Genomic DNA, 17,850 nt, shown 5'->3' with positions numbered 1-17,850 from the left:
TCTATTAAATGCCATCTTAACCAATTTTACCACTAAACAGATAGATGTTGGTGGAATGAAGGGTGGGAGGTGTGGAGATGAGAGTAAAGGTATGGACCTCTGATGATGAGAAGGACGAAGCCAAAAGGATTCTAACTTTTACAGACTGAGAAAGGTTGACAGGGAAAAAAATTTTCTTTTAAATCACAACTAACCTAGAGAACTATTTAAGCTCCCGGTTCATGGCCCAGTGTTACCCAGGCTTAGGAAGACTCAGCCCTAACCTAAACCCCTGCAGCGAGAGCTTTTACCTCTGAGAGGACATGGTGGCGTGGCTTTTAGACCTTCCTTTAGAACAGTATATATGTAGGGGAGAGTGAGCCTGCCCCACTGTGTTGATTTAATAACAGAGGTCACCTGGCCACCCACACAGATTTCTCATCTGCTCTTTTCTCAAGTGGGAAGCTTAAGACCTATTTGTTGCTTAGATGGAGCTGACTGGAAATAAACTTGTTCAAATAATGGAGGTAGCAAACAAATATACAGGAACACCCCTATGGGAAGTTACTCCTTCCTTATCATGGTCACTGTCATCATATTGTCATGGTTACCTTGCTAGATAGATGTAAAAGTGGGCTGACTGTGTATGAGTGTGTTTGGGTGTGTGTATACATACACACACACACACACACACACATATATATATAAACATACAGTACGTCAGCATTTTGTGTATAGTATGTGTGTGTGTATAGTGTGTGTGTGTATAACTTCCCAACAACCCTGCAAATGTATGAATTTTACATTTTCATTTCATGGATCAGCATACTAAAGCTCACAAAGACTAGATCACCCCAAGGACTCTCACTCAATAGTCAACAAAACCAGAATTATGTTCCTGATGTTATGGGCTCCCAAACCCCTCAGAATTCCATATTTTACTCTATTCACAATTATTTATTTAACAAGTGTTTGCTGATGTTGGCTACTAGGTGCCCAGAACCTTGCTTCGTGGTAGGGATAACAAAATGAAAAGGCATTGCCTTCAGGAAGCTCACAGTCTAATAAAACATCATCTAGTAAAACATGTGGGAATTTGCTTTAACCACTAAAGCACTGTAAAAGTATTAGCTGCTTTTGTTGGATGAAAGCAAAGTCACTTTCATCTTTCACCCATTTCTTAAGGAGCTGTGCCAACCTCACCTGTGACCTTTGCCACCCTTATCTCTCTTCCCCTTGCGCTGACCTCCAGGCTGTAGGCGAAATGTTTGCATCTGGTCTCTCTGTTCCTTTCTGCTGTCTCCCTGTTCCTGATTCCCTGGCTCTGTCTGTCCACCACGTGCCCTCTGCTTACATACCAGGTGGCCTTGCCTGGTCTGGTTCTGCCTGTTAGTGCCTGAGCCCAATTTCTTGAAGCTGTGACAAGTGACTTTCGGAGAGGAAGGAAAGGCAAGGACGAGGTCAGAAAGGCTCCTTAGAATGTTGAGGGAGAAGAGTCTCGCTCCAAGGGATTGCCCAAGAAAAGGGTCAAATAAATTTGTAGAGTGTAGTAGTCATAAGCAAGGACTTTGGAGCTGTATACACTTTTCCTCACCAGTCTTTCTAGCTATATAGTTCGGGGCAAATTATTAATCACTCTCTGCCTTGGATTTTGTGGAGGTAACAATACTATAGGGTAACGCAAAGAAGTGATTGAATTACGAGAGCACAATAATTATCATTATCCAGTATTTTGGTCTTAATTCAAAAGTTCTTAAATAGCCATATGAATACCTACTGAGGTGTGGTCTCCATGGCTTTCATGCTGGATGTGTTCAGTTGACCCTCCCAGGTCCTCTCTGCATCTTCTCTGTGCCCCAAGAGACTGACCTGGAAAAGCCATCAATGGGGGACTTCCCTGGTGGTGCAGTGGTTAAGAATCTACCTGCCAATGCAGGGGACACGGGTTCGAGCCCTGATCCAGGAAGATCCCACATGCTGCGGAGCAACTAAGCCTGCGAGCCACAACTACTGAGCCCGCATGCCACAACTACTGAAGCTCACACACCTAGAGCCTGTGCTCCGCAACAAGAGAAGCCACCGCAATGAGAAGCCCATGCACTGCAATGAAGAGTAGCCCCCACTTGCCGCAACTAGAGAAAGCCCGCGTGCAGCAACGAGGACCCAATGCAACCAAAAATAAATAGATAAATAAAAATTAAATTAAAATTAGAAATTAAAAAAAGAAGCCATCAATGGGCTCCCTTGCCATTTGGCTTCTAATTGGCTTTGGCCAATTTTAAACACCAGCAGAAGAAAGAGGGAGGGAGGAGAGTGAGGTGGGTGTTTATTCTCAGTCGCGCCTGGAACTGGCCACCTCTCTCCACCTTGGGTCTGGCTCAGGTCACGCAGCTTTCCCCATACAGGCCCCCTCTGTCCCTGCTCCATATACCACAGACCTTGGGGTGAGAAAGGAACCTTGCTCTTAATAGCCCTGGTATTGCTTCTTCCATCAGGGTTTCCTTATACACACTCACAGCATCATAATCTCTCAATTGAACTCTCCTTGAGCATGACCAACCTGAAGGCGATGTCTTCTCCCAGGACCCTGACTGATCCTGGCTTCGTCACTCTGCCTTAGATGCTGCTTTCCCTGACAGAAGGTCAGGGTCCAATTCTGAAGCTCTTCTGGCTTGAGTCTCTGTAGAGAATGAAGTACTAGTTAAAATACATGATCCTGGAGTGGACAGCTCAGGCCCTGGAGGAATGGAGGGGAGTGTTGCAGAGACTTTAGCCCCAGAGATGAATAAAGCCTAAGGAAAGAGCCGATGATTGGAACTAGGAACCACCTACATCAATTCTCTTGCCTCCCAGAATCACCCACCACACCTTCCTCCCAGTCTGGCACCCCCAGGTTCCTCCCAGGACTCCCAAGAGTAGATCCGGACCACACTGGATCTGGCAGGGGGGCAGGGTGCTACAAATGACCGATGAAGAGCAGAACAGAGGTTCAACTTCACTAGAAACCTGCGGAAAGGAAACTAAATAACAATAACTGTTTAAAACAAAGGAGGAAAGCTTTCTAAAGCAGGGCACATTTTTATTTTATTTATTTTATTTATTTATTTATTTATTTTTGTGGTACGCAGGCCTCTCACTGTTGTGGCCTCTCCCGTTGTGGAGCACAGGCTCGGGACGCGCAGGCTCAGTGGCCATGGCTCACGGGCCCAACCGCTCCGCGGCATGTGGGATCTTCCCGGACCGGGGCGTGAACCCGTGTCCCCTGCATCGGCAGGCAGACTCTCAACCACTGCGAGCAGGGCACATTTTTAGATTCACAATTTTAATGCAAAGACTTCTGGTTTCAGCTCAGAGATAGAGAAAGCTGGAATGAACATTGCTCCAATCTTTACAACATGAAAAAAGATGGACAAGCTGCAAGTTAACAACTTTTCTTAAACCCATCAAAGAACTGAGGCTATGAAGCTAACCTGAAATCTGGGGAGAAATAGACATCTGTAGAGGAGACACAGGAACAAAGCATTTCCTCATTCACTAACCTGGGACAGATGCCATGTAAGCTGGCAGAAGATTCAGTTAAAATCATGTGTGTAAAAAATATATATATATATACATATATACATATATATAAAATCATACATGATTATATATGTTATGTAAAAAGATATAGAGGGACATATACATATATGAATAGAAATCCACATGCATGCACAAGGTGTGTTTATATGAATTTGAGTTAAGGGTAGTATAAATTAAACCATGCTTAGTTCATTCACAAAGTGAATTTAATCATTCTCATTTAATCCTTTGTTACCTCTACTCTTATGTTACTTTTCATTTTTAAATATTTCAAACCTCCAAAGAATTACAGAGAATAAGACAAACATCCATAGATCACCTGTTGCCCAGATTTAACCAATGCTGACATGAGCCACCTCCCACATTTGCTGCCCTTCTTCTGTCTGAATGAGGGTGACCCAGCTCCTGGGGCTCAGCAAACTCCAGGAGCCCAGGACAATGCCTCCTTCTCTTTGCTGTCCATGCCTATCTCTCCATGCCTGGAGAACTGTAACCCACCACGTTCTCCTCGGTTTAGCGATTCATCCCCTTCCTCTGCAAATGGGACTCAGTGTGGTGAGAAACATCAAAGTTCAGTTTTGGTTTACTTGCAGCTGGTGAGTGTTTGTTTGTTTTGTGCGTGAAAAAGCATCTGCTCTCAGCCTCAGCTTTGAAACAGAAACTGGCCTGTAACCAGACTGAAATAGCATGCTCCCTGTTACACGAAGACCTTAATAATAAAAGAAAGCTCTGGGTTTTGTTAACCCATTTAATGTATCGTACCCTTTGTTTTCCCAGAAACACTGTGAGTGTGTGAAGTGACACTCGTATCACAGACAGGAAACAGAGCTGGAGAGGTTACAAGCTTACCCAGGCTTGCTTGCCCAGGACATGCAATAGGGGTCATTCATTTGTGTATCTGTCAGGCACCAAAACCTGCACTTGTTTTCAATGATGAAAGTACAGACTGCCTTTCATTTTACAATATCTAAATCGGTTACATGTAGGCCTTTTCTATATTCGTGGCTATATTCCAGATAACTGAGGTTGAGGGGTAAATGACCTCCATATTATTTAAATGGATGTTTCTGTAAGCAAAGCCTTTAATTCCTGGAGATGTATATATATATATACACATACATACATATGTGTATTTTTTTAACTTAGATATTGGAATGGTACAGCAGAACTTCTTTACTATCTGTCTTAGGTCACTGCCATCGAAGCAGCACCTGAGACAGTGATTTGGGTGAATGTGATTCACTGAATTATATTCAGTGAATGTGGAGGGCTCTCAGGAGACAGGAAGTACAGGAAGAAGGATGGGCAGGGGAGGCAGCTAAGCAAATATGTGGTCTCAGCTGGATCCAGCCTCAGCCCAACCACGCAGGGAGCTCTGGAGCATGAAAGCCACCCAAGTTACTGCAACTTTGAGGCAAGGGGGCTGGCCTTTCTAGAAGGTGAGAACCACCTTCTCCCAGCAGCTGGGGAATTGGTACAGGGGCCAGGTAAAAGGAATCTGGAGAGGGAACCAATATCCCATCTCTGCTGCCCTCAGAAATTTGGAGGATTGATTAATGCAGTCTACAAACAGCCATGTGCACTGCTGTAGAAAGACACAGAATAATTAAAAGGGTTGAATTGGAACTAATGAAACCCCATCATCTTTTAAATTGGATATACTGAACCAGGAGATTAAGTATAGGAAGGTTGGAAAGCTGGTCTTAAATGGTTAATTTTTTCTACCACTTGCAAAACCATCAAATTCAAGTGAGAGTGAGTTTGTTCGATGCCTGGCTACCTTCAGAACCTTCTGCTGTTCCTTCTGATGACGTCTTCACTGAGGCCCCACTGCCAGCCTCGAGACTGCTGATTTCAAGGCCCTTTGAAGAAAAAAAAAAAGTTCCATTTACTTTCTGCAGGAGATGACTGTCTGCTCCCCTTGAGCTGGGCCAGAGGGAGCATTCAGAATACATTGCTGGAAGTAAATGGAATTTTTCAGCTATTTAAATTGCAATTCACCCCTGAAAACTCCATTTTATCAAAACTCCTGGTTAATACTATTTTCTATGCTCAGGTATTCTTCCCAAATACACATGCAGGAGATACAGGAGCCCAGAGGGAGACTGTTTCAGAGACAAAGTCCCTTAAAGAAGCCTCAGGTACTAACATCCTCATTGCCATGTAACAAAACTCAAAGGACTGAACAGGTATGGGGTAGGGCAGAGGGCACTCTACCTAGAGTCTGAGGAATTAATTTGCCCCCCACTAGCTGTGTGTCCATGAGCAAATCATATAATCTCTCTGAGCCTTTTGGTTCACAGCTCTAAAATGGGATTAGGAACACCGTCCTTGCCTATCTCAGAGGGTTATTGTAAAGATTATATTAGATTAATTTATATGAAACAGTTCTAGACAAATGAAGTAGAGCTGGAAATGATATCTTTTGTAGCCAAATGCTTAAAAGCCCACAATTAAGCCTAACGAAGGCAGAATTCTAAGATGGCACCCAAGAATCTCACCTCCTAGTAAATATACTTTATATACTCCCCTTTCCTTGAGAATGTCCTGTGAATATGATAGGATATTCACTCCCATGATTAGGTTATATAAGACTCAAGCTTAACAGGCTGGAGAAATATTCTTCCTACTGGCTTTGAGAAAGTATGCTTCTAGGTCATGGTTTAGACCTAAAGGTGGCTTCCAGGAGCTGAGATGAATCAGCCAGCAGCAAAACAGGGACCTCAGTCCTACGACAACAATTTAAATTCTGCCAACAACCTGAATGAGTGTGAAAGAAGACCCTGGGCTCAGGAAGAGAACATATAGTCCAACCAAAACACTGACTTCTGCCTTGTAAGACCCAGTTACTCTGTGCCAGGACTTCTAACCTACAAAAACTATAACATAATACCTGGGGGTTGTTTTAGCTGCTAAGTGTGTGATAATCTGACATATAGCTATAAAAACCAAACATACAATCAACTGTTCTTAAAACGGCAGATTGAGGGCGACCTCTGAAATACACTCCTCCATAAAAGCAATGAGAACGCTGTATAACTGTCAAAATAAACTTTTTTAGAACTCTGAAAAATCACCAAAGGCTTGCAACAATCCAAGGAGTATTTATTCAAGAAAAATGGCTGAATCTCAGCAAGGACAGTGAGCCTTATGGCATTTTAACCTGTGCCCATCACCCTCTCCCTAGCTCTTCAGCAGCACTGAAAGCCAACAGGCTCACAACTACAATAGATGTGAAAAACAGCAGCTAAATTGTTACCGAAGGAAGTAAAATGGATTTGGAGCGCCCCAGAAGCCCCATTTCTAGAAAACTATCACTATTTGACCTGTCTGGCAGTTCACTAAAAAGCTCCATTTTCAGGGATTGTCTTTATTTGACCTAATCAGAGCTTGCTTTTTGTGAAGAGCCCTACCCAGAGACTACTTGTCAAATACAATTAATGGCAATTGTTTAATATCACAGCTACCTGAGGATACTTTAACAGTTGGCGCTAACAGTTGGGGCTAACCAGAAATTTTAAAAAGAACAACTGGATAATGAGATGCCCACAGGGGTCTTTGAAAAGCTCCAGCATATTCCTGGAAATCCAGAAACCCATGTGCATTTTCAGAACTGCATACATCTAGGGAGGACTCGATAAAGTCTACTCTCTCACCTACGGTTATCTTGAGTCTCTGTATGAGCAAGAAGTTTAGGATAAGTTGGAGTTGTAAACTGGCTGCTAGAGCACTTAAAACATAATACATCACACACACACACACACACACACACACACACACACACACACGCCTTAAAAATGCTGGGAGAAAAATATACAAGCAGCTCATGCAGCTCAATATCAAAATAACGAACAACCCAATCCAAAAATGGGCAGAAGACCTAAATAGACATTTCTCCAAAGAAGATATACAGACTGCCAACACACACATGAAAGGATGCTCAACATCACTAATCATTAGAGAAATGCAAATCAAAACTAAAGTAAGGTATCACCTCAAACCAGTCAGAATGGCTATCAGCAAACAATCTACAAACAATAAATGCTGGAGAGGGTGTGGAGAAAAGGGAACCCTCTTGCACTGTTGGTGGGAATGTGAATTGGTACAGCCACTATGGAGAACAGTATGGAGGTTCCTTAAAATAACTAAAAATAGAACTACCATATGACCCAGCAATCCCACTACTGGGCATATACCCTGAGAAAACCATAATTCAAAAAGAGTCATGTACCACAATGTTCATTGCAGCACTATTTGCAATAGCCAGGTCATGGAAGCAACCTAAATGTCCATCGACAGATGAATGGATAAAGAAGATGTGGCACATATATACAATGGAATATTACTCAGCCATAAAAAGAAATGAAACTGAGTTATTTATAGTGAGGGGGATGGACCTAGAGTCTGTCATACAAAGTGAAGTAAGTCAGAAAGAGAAAAACAAATACCGTATGCTTATATATATATATATATAAAATCTAAAAAAAAAAAGAACCTAGGGGCAGGACAGGAATAAAGATGCAGACATACAGAGTGGACTTAAGGACATAGAAGGGGGAAGGGTAAGCTGGGACAAAGTGAGAAAGTGGCATGGACGTATATACACTACCAAATGTAAAACCGATAGCTAGTGGGAAGCAGCCATATAGCACAGGGAGATCAGCTCGGTGTTTTGTGACCACCTAGAGGGGTGGGATAGGGAGGGTGGGCGGGAGACGCAAGAGGGAGGGGATATGGGGATATATGTATACATATCGCTGATTCACTTTGTTATACAGCAGAAATTAACACAACATTGTAAAGCAATTATACCGCAATAAAGAAGTTAAAAAAAAAAACGCTGGGAGATTATTAGTTCAAGGAATTTTAGGAAATCTCTATCCAGTCATTAGCTAAGCACTAAGCAAACTGAACAGAGACTTTGGTGGCCACAAATGACAAAAGAATACAGGTTTTACAGAATTAGTCCAAGAAAGTCACTAAAAAAAACCAAACAGCAGCAACAACAACAAAGCACAAAGGTGAGAGAGAATCTTACTTCCAGAGTTGACACATTGTGCTGTTTAAAATATCCAATTTTCAGAGTTACCATATGACCCAGCAATCCCACCCCTGGACATATACCCAGAAAAGATGAAAACTATTTCAAAAAGATACAGGGGGTCTTCCCTGGTGGCACAGTGGTTGAGAGTCCACCTGCCGATGCAGGGGACGTGGGTTCGTGCCCCAGTCCGGGAGGATCCCACATGCCGCGGAGCGGCTGGGCCCGTGAGCCATGGACGCTGAGCCTGCGCGTCCGGAGCCTGTGCTCCGCAACGGGAGGGGCCACAACAGTGAGAGGACCGCGTACCGCAAAAAAAAAAAAAAAAAAAAAAAAGATACAGGGACTTCCCTTGTGGTCCAGGGGCTAAGACTCCACGCTCCCAAGCCAGGGGGCCCAGGTTCGATCCCTGGTCAGGGAACTAGATCCTGCATGCCACAACTAAGATATGGCCCAGCCAAATAAATAAGTATTAAAAAAGAAAAAAAGATACATGTACCCCAGTGTTCATAGCAGCACTATTTACAATAGCCAAGACATGGAAGCAACCTAAATATCCATCAACAGAAGAATGGATAAAAAAGATGTGGTATATACATACAATGGAACATTACTCAGCCATAAAAAGAATGAAATAATGCCATTTGCAGCAACATGGATGGACCTAGAAATTATCATACTAAGTGAACTAAGACAGAAAAAGACAAATATCATATGATATCACTTACACATGGAATCTAAAAAAAATGATACAAATGAACTTATTTACAAAACAGAAATAGACTCACAGACATAGAAAACAAATTTATGGTTACCAAAAGGGAAGGGGGATGGAGGGATAAATTAGGAGTTTAGGATTAACAGATGCACACTACTATATATAAAACAGATAAACAACAAGGACCTACTGTATGGTACAGGGAACTATATTCAATATCTTGTAATAACCTATAATGGAAAAGAATCTGAAAAAGAACAGACATATGTACACAGAGAGATAGATGGATAGATGTATAACTGAATCATTTTGCTGTACACCTGAAACTAATAGAACATTGCTAATCAACTATACTTCAATAAAAAATTGTTTGTTTTGATAAAAAGTCCAATTTTCAATAACAATAGCAAAACATATAAGAAATACAAAGAAACAGGAACATATGGCCCAAAGGGAAAAAAATAGTTTACAGAAACTGTCCCTGAGAAAGCCCAGACGTTACTAGAAAGACAGATTTACTAGATAAAGACTTAAATCAGTTATCGTAAGTATATTCAAAGAACTCAAAGAAACCATTTCTAAAGAATTAAAGTATGAGAAAAATGTGTCATCAAACAGAGACCATCAACTAAAAGATATAAAGTATGCCCAAATGCAGACTTGAGCAGGTCAAAGAATTAGTAAGCTTAAAGACAGGTCAATTAAGATTACTTGGTATAAATAGAAAGTAATCAAAGGAAATAAACAGAGACCTATGGGACACAATTCTATGAGGCTTGCATTATCCTGATACCAAATCAAAGACATCACAAAAAAAGGAAACTACAGATCAATATCCCATACGAACACAGACAAAAGATCCTCAAAAATTACTAACAAACTGAATTCACCAACATATAAAAAGGATCATATACCATGAATAAGATCATCTCAGGAATGAAAGGTTGGTTCAACATACAGAAAGAAATTAATATAACACACTATATCAATAGAATAAAGTTTAAAAATCACAGTGTCATCTCAATAGCTGAAAAAACAATTTGACAAAATCCAACACTCTTTCATGGTAAAAACACTCAATCTAAGAACAGAAAGAAACTTCCTCAAATGATGAGAGGCATCTATGAAAAAAACACAGCTAACATCTTAGATAACAGTGAAAGACTGAAAGTTTTTCCCCCTAAGTTTAGGAACAAGACAAGGTACCTGCTCTTGCCATTTCTATTCAATATTGCTCTGGAAGTTCTTGCCAGAACATTTAAACAAGGAAAAGAGATAAAAGGCATCCAGACTGAAAAGGAAGAAGAAAACTATCTCTATTTGCAGATAGCATGACTTTGTTCATAGAAAAAAGTAAGGAGTTGACTAAAAAGATATTAAGACAAATAAATGAATTCAGCAAGATTACAAGCTACAAAATCAGTATACAGAAATCAAATATATTTCTGTATACTTACAATGAACTATCCGAAACTATAATTAAGAAAACAGTTCCATTTATAGTAGCATCAAGAAGAATAGAATACTTAGTAAATTTAACAAAAGAAGTACAACACTTGTACACTAAAATCTACAAAACACCATTACAGTAAATTAATGAAGGCACAAATAAATGGAAAGATATCTCATGTTCATGGATTAGAAAAAATAATATTGTTAAAATGGTAATACTCCCAAATTTTATTTGCAGATTCATTGCAACCTCTGTCAAAAGCCCAGCTGGCTTTTTTGAAGAAATTGACAAGGTGATCTTAAAATGTATATGGGAATCCAAGGGCCCTGAAAAGTGAAAACAATCTTGAAATGAAAGTACACAGCTGGAGGAGTCACACTTCTTGATTTCAAAACTTATAACACAGCAACAGTAATCGAGACAGTGAGGAACTGGCTTAATGACAGGCATACAGATCAATGGAATAGAATTGAGAGTCCAGAAATAAACCCTTACATTTATGGTCAATTGACTTTTGACAAGAGTGCCAAGATAATACAGTGGGGAAAAGAACAGTGTTTTCAACGAATTGTGCTAGGACAACTGGATAACTACACGAAAAAGAATGAAACTAGTCAACACCATGTATAAAAGTTAACTCAAAATGGACGAGAAAAATATCAGGCTACTCTTAGAAGGAAACCTAAGAGTAAGTCTTCATGGTCTCAGGTTAAGCAATTCATTCTTAGGACACCAAAAGCATAAGAAATAAAAGAAAAAGATAGATAATTTGAACTTCATCAAAATTTAAAAGCTTTGGGCTTTGAAAGACACTATCAAATAGCAACATTATTCATCACAATTGCCAAAATGTGGAGGCAACCCAATGTCCATCAACTGTTGAATAGATAAACCCTGTCTATTTGTAAATAATGTTTTACTGGAACACAGTCATGGTCATTTGCTTACATATTATCTTTGGCTAGCTCCGTGCTACAATAGCGGAGTTCAGTAGTTGCAACAGAGACTGACCACATCACCTGCAAAAACTAAAACACTTACTGTCTGTCCCTTTTCAGAAAAAAAGTTCGCTTACCCTTACTCTGGGGTAATATGGTCATTTGTAAGGCATTTCAAAATAAAACAAATGAACAAACAAAAAGAGTAATAAACTCATATTTTTCTGAGTGCTTACTATGCCCCTAAACTCTAGTAGCCAAGAAGTAGTAGAGCACATACTTGCTTAGTCACTCTTCCTTGGACAAGTTACGTGAGCTCTCTGAGCCTCCATGGCCTCATCTCTAAAACTAATGTAATAATATCTGCTTCGTTGGGTTGCCATGGAGATTGAATGAGGTAAGATGTACTGCGATGGGATGAATTGTTCCCTTCAGAAAAGATATGCTAAAGTCCTAACCTTCAATATCTCAGAACGGGATTTTATTTGGAAATAAGGTCACTGTATCAATAGATGTAATCAGTTAAGATGAGGTTATACTGGAGTAAGGTAGGCCCTCCCTCCAATAGGATTGATGTCTTTATAAGAAGATGGCCATATGAAAACACAAACACACAGGGAAAATGCCATTTGACAATGGAGGCAGAGACTGGAGTTATCCTACCACAAGCCAAGGAACGCCTGGGCTACCAGAAGCTAGGAAGAAGCAAGAAAGAATCCTCCCCCAGAGGCTTTTAAGGGACTTTGGCCCTGTCAACACCTTGATTTCAGATGTCTAACCTCCAAAACTGTGAAAGAATACATTTCCATTGTTTTCAGCCACCCAGTTTGTGATATTTTGTTATGGCAACACTAGAAAACTAATGCACATTCGAAGCTCTTAAAATAATACCTAGCATACAATAACTCCATAATTTATGCTAGAAATTATTCTCGATGGTTTACCTTGTTGTTTCTGTTAATCTTCAAAATAATTTTATAAGGGAGGTGTATTAATTTGCTCAGGGTAACATAATGAATGAAATACCATAGACTGGTGGTTTAAACAACAGAAATTTATTTATTTATTTAGGCCGTGCTGCACAGTTTGCGGGATCTTAGATCCCAGACCAGGGATTGAACCCAGGGCCATGGCAGTGAAAGCACCAAGTCTTAACCACTGGACCATCCAGGAATTCCCAAACAACAGAAACTTATTTCTCACAGTTCTGGAAGCTAGAAGTCTATGATCAAGGTGCCAGTATGTCAGGTTCTGGTAAAGACCCACTTCCTGGTTTGCAGATGGACAACTTCTTGATGACTGCTCACATGGTGGAGAGAGACAGAGAGAGAGAGGGGAAGCAAGATTTCTGGTGTCTCTTCATATAAGGACACCAATCCCATCAAGGGGACTCCACCCTCACGACCTCATCTAAACCTAATTATCTCTAAAAGGCTCCACTTCCAAATACCAACACATTGGGGTAATGGGAACACAATTCAGTCCATAGTAATAGGTATTATTAACTCTCTTTTATAGGTATGAAAACTGGCCTCAGTGAGATTAATACAGAAGAAAAAATATAAAAGGGTAACGTTATTAAAAGGAGATTCCTGTATATGTGTGAATTCCTCGTGGGCATTTTCACATACAACCATGTAGTTTCCATAGCAACTGTGGTATTATAGACCCTGAAATCAGAGAGCCTGAGTTCATTTTCACCTTCTGCCATTTACCAACTCTGGGACCTTGGGCAAGTTACTTAATGACTAGGAGTCTCAATAGCCTTCCCTGCAAAATGAATGGCTCCTAACCTCATGGAGTGTGAGCATTAAATGACAAAATGCCTGTCAAGAGTGTCCCAGAGTGCCTGGCACAAAGTAGACATCAAATACAAGTTAAAACAAAGATAAATACACAAAGATGTTTGGTGGAGCTGTGATTGTTAGAACAGATTTGGACAACTTCGATATCCAACAATAAGTTAAATAAACTATCATTCATTCATACTGAGACGCTATACAAGCATAAAACAGAATAAGATAGATATACGTTGACTTCCTGGGTTCTTTTTCCTGTCCCTACCTACTGTGTGACTTTAGGCAAGTGCTTTAACCTCTCCGTGCCTCAGTTTCCCCAGCTAAAAAATGAAAATAAAAGCAGTACCTATTTCACAGAGTTGTCATGAAGGTTAAATAACATACAGTCTATATAAGATGCTTAAAATATTCTGAGGCACATAGCAAGCACATGCTAAATATTAACCATTATTATAATTCCATGTGTATGGAAGGAAGGAAGGCTAATGACTCATTTATAGAAAAAGATACAAGAATCTGCTACTAATTGTTATTTCTTGGGAGTAAGGATGGGAAGTAGGAAGGAGAAGGGCTTCAACCTTCTCTTTACCCCTTCTGTACCATTGGAAACAAACCAACCCCACAATTATTAGCCGTCTCTTGTCCTTCCCTCTTTCTCCAGTAATGAAGAGTGGACCTGATGGTGCCTGAGCACTTTCTTTTACTGCCAGGCAGGGCTGCTCTTCAGCTGGGACTTGTGAGCACAGCAGATAAAAGATTTCCATCCTGGTTGGTCAACAGTCTCATCCTTGCCCCCATGATCCCACAAGGTAAAGGTTCACTCCTGGCCTGCTGGGGCCCTCCGGGAGCCTTTGGAAGGCTGATTCACAGTGACCCTGGTTTCTTCAGGGTCCTGTGGTCTAGGTTAGGAGATATTTTGGCTCTCACTCCTGGTGCCAGGCACAGAGCTTGGGGCTGTGCACCTACTGTATCTGCCTCTAAATAACTCTTCAAGGTACTTATTCTCATTTACCAAATGATGAAACCAAGGTTACCTAGTACGTGATCTGCCCAGTAGCACACAGCTCATTAAGTGGCGTCTCTCTGGCTCCTTTCACTATGTGTCTTTGCTTTCATTGGCTCACATTCCCTCTCTAAAAGTATCTGTATGCTCTGCTTCAACAAGTTCTTTTCAAAAAGTTTATTTTACCAGCGTTGTAGTTCTGCTTTGTCTCAGCTGGTTTAGCAGTTTCAGGAACAGAGCAGAGTGATCAACTCTGTGAATAATTAACAAGTTGAGTTTGATATCTGGCCTAAAATTGACTGCTCAACTTATTTGCCCTGAACAAAAAGACAAGGAAAATTCCCCTATATTGGCACTGTTCAATGCCTGGAGAGAAAGGGAAGCCAGAAGAATCATTCTCACTCTGGCCCCCTCTAAGAGATGTAGTCCCCTGTCCAAGGTCACAGGGGCTGAACCACACTTAGTGACTGGGGCTTGACTCCATGGAGACTGGACATGGTTTTGGAAATTGAATAGTTTCAGTTTAAGTCATTATGTGTGACCCTGGGCAAAGTTACTCCTCTCCCCTGGCTTCCTTTGTCATTTGTAAACAGGAGTCATAGTATTTATAGGCAGTAAGCTAATATTCTACAGAAACTAATATTTTTCAGAAGTCATCAACCAATCACAATGCTGCACGTAGAGCTGCAGCAGGGTGCTGGAGGCCCCGGCTCCACAGGCAGCTACCTGTTATTGGACTGTAGGAATATCCATGGTGGCCCCAGGGCAGTGGCCAGGTGGTCAGGAAGATGACAGCGCTACTGTGGTGAGGGGTGGGTTTCAGGGAAGCAGCTGTTTATCAACTGATATGAAAGTGTTTCAATATTTCAACAACAGGTACAGCTGTAGAATGAACATGGGTCCTTTGCAATATGAGTATGCATTTCCAGGGGAATTTACTCTGTGCTTGGTACTATGGCTAAACTTACCAATGATTCCATATAATCTTCACAAACACTCTGGAAAGTGCTACTTCAAGCCCCTTTTTTCAGATAAGGAAATTCTAACACTCTATAAAGTGACAATGGTTGGTAAGTGGTAGAACAGTGATCCGAATTCAAGCTGACCTGTGGCAGAGCCAGACTTGTATGCACCATGGGAGAGAGAAGGAAATCCTGGGCAATAATCCACAACTGAACTTGAGAACATGGGTAGGAAAGGATGAATAAGAGAGCTGGGCTGTAGGACAATTCAAATGAGGAATAAAAATGCTGCAAGACACACAGAGTCCTTGGGCAAAAATGACATTAAAAAACATTTATCTGAGAAACAAGAAGAACTACAATCCTGCAACCTGTGGAATAAAAACCACATTCACAGAAACACAGACAAGATGAAAAGGCAGAGGGCTATGTACCAGATGAAGGAACAAGATAAAACCCCAGAAAAACAACTAAATGAAGTGGAGATAGGCAACCTTCCAGTAAAAGAATTCAGGATAATGATAGTGAAGATGATCCAGGACCTCGGAAAAAGAATGGAGGCAAAGATCGAGAAGATGCAAGAAATGTTTAACAAACATCTAGAAGAATTAAAGAACAAACAAACAGAGATGAACAATACAATAACTGAAATGAAAAATACGCTAGAAGGAATCAATAGCAGAATAACTGAGGCAGAAGAATGGATAAGTTATCTGGAAGACAGAATGGTGGAATTCACTGCTGTGGAACAAAATAAAGAAAAAAGGATGAAAAGAAATGAAGACAGCCTAAGAGACCACTGGGATAACATTAAACACAAGAACATTCGCATTGTAGGGGTCCCAGAAGGAGAAGAGAGGGAGAAAGGACCAGAGAAAATATTTGAAGAGATTATAGTCAAAAACTTCCCTAACATGGGAAAGGAAATAGCCACCCAAGTCCAGGAAGTGCAGAGAGTTCCATACAGGAGAAACCCAAGGAGAAACACACCGAGACACATAGTAATCAAATTGGCAAAAATTAAAGACAAAAAAATTATTAAAAGCAGCAAGGGAAACATGACAACATACAAGGGAACTCCCATAAGGTTAACAGCTGATTTCTCAGCAGAAACTCTACAAGCCAGACGGGAGTGGCATGATATACTTAAAGCAATGAAAGGGAAGAACCTACAACCAAGATGACTCTACCCGGCAAGGATCTCATTCAGATTCGATGGCGAAATCAAAAGCTTTACAGACAAGCAAAAGCTAAGAGAATTCAGCACCACCAAACAGCTCTACAACAAATGCTAAAGGAACTTCTCTAAGTGGGAAACACAAGAGAAGAAAAGGACCTACAAAAACACACCCAAAACAATTCATAAAATAGTCATAGGAAAGTACATATTGATAACTACCTTAAACGTGAATGGATTAAATGCTCCAACCAAACGACACAGGCTTGCAGAATGGAAACAAAAACAAGACCCATCTATATGCTGTCTACAAGAGACCCACTTAAGACCTAGGGACACATACAGACTGAAAGTGAGGGGACGGAAAAAGATACTCCATGCAAATGGAAATCAAAAGAAAGCTGGAGTAACAATACTTGTATCAGAGAAAACAGACTTGAAAATAAAAAATGTTACAAGAGACAAGGAAGGACACTACATAATGATAAAGAGACCAATCTAAGAAGAAGATATAACAATTATAAATATATATGCACCCAACATAGGAGCACCTCAATACATAAGGCAACTGCTAACAGCTCTAAAAGAGGAAATCGACAGTAACACAATAATAGTGGGGGACTTTAACACCTCACGTACACCAGTGGACAGATCATACAAACAGGAAATTAATAAGAAAACACAAGCTTTAAATGACACAATAGACCAGAGAGATTTAAGTGATATTTATAGGACATTCCATCCAAAAACAGCAGATTACACTTTCTTCTCAAGTGAGCATGGAACATTCCCCAGGATAGATCACATCTTGGGTCACAAATGAAGCCTCAGTAAATTTAAGAATATTGAAATCATATCAAGCACCTTTTCTGACCACAACACTAGGAGATTAGAAATCAATTACAGGGAATACAACGTAAGAAACACAAACACACGGAGGTTAAACAATACGTTACTAAAAAACCAAGAGATCACTGAAGGAATCAAAGAGGAAATCAAAAAATACCTAGAGACAAATGACAATGAAAACACGACGATCCAAAACCTATGGGATGCAAGCAAAAGCAATTCTAAGAGGGAAGTTTATAGCTATACAAGCCCACCTCAGGAAACAAGAAAAATCTCAAGTAAACAATCTAACCTTACACCTAAAGGAACTGGAGAAAGAAGAACAAACAAAACCCAAAGTTAGCAGAAGGAA

The 17,850-nt window shown here is 40.6% G+C and overlaps 1 protein-coding gene across 2 annotated transcripts in view; it reads right to left on the bottom strand.

Annotated features, from left to right (window-relative positions):
- The window catches only part of LRATD2 (LRAT domain containing 2), a 92,518-nt gene that overhangs the window by 58,632 nt on the left and 16,036 nt on the right, over positions 1-17,850 (bottom strand). Inside the window, exon 3 of one of the 2 annotated variants that reach the window (XR_003793597.1) lies at positions 5,373-5,420. The exons of the other annotated variant lie outside the window; for it this stretch is intronic. The gene's annotated coding sequence lies outside the window, so the exon portion shown is untranslated. Of the gene's footprint in view, positions 1-5,372; positions 5,421-17,850 lie in introns of those variants that run through there. 2 annotated transcript variants of the gene reach the window in all.

Source organism: Monodon monoceros, unplaced genomic scaffold (assembly GCF_005190385.1).
Source record: "Monodon monoceros isolate NGI ecotype Baffin Bay Population unplaced genomic scaffold, NGI_Narwhal_1 Super_Scaffold_14, whole genome shotgun sequence".
NCBI classification, from domain to species: domain Eukaryota; kingdom Metazoa; phylum Chordata; class Mammalia; order Artiodactyla; family Monodontidae; genus Monodon; species Monodon monoceros.
Note: the sequence above shows the minus strand (reverse complement) of the source record. Positions and strands in the feature narration are given on the sequence as shown.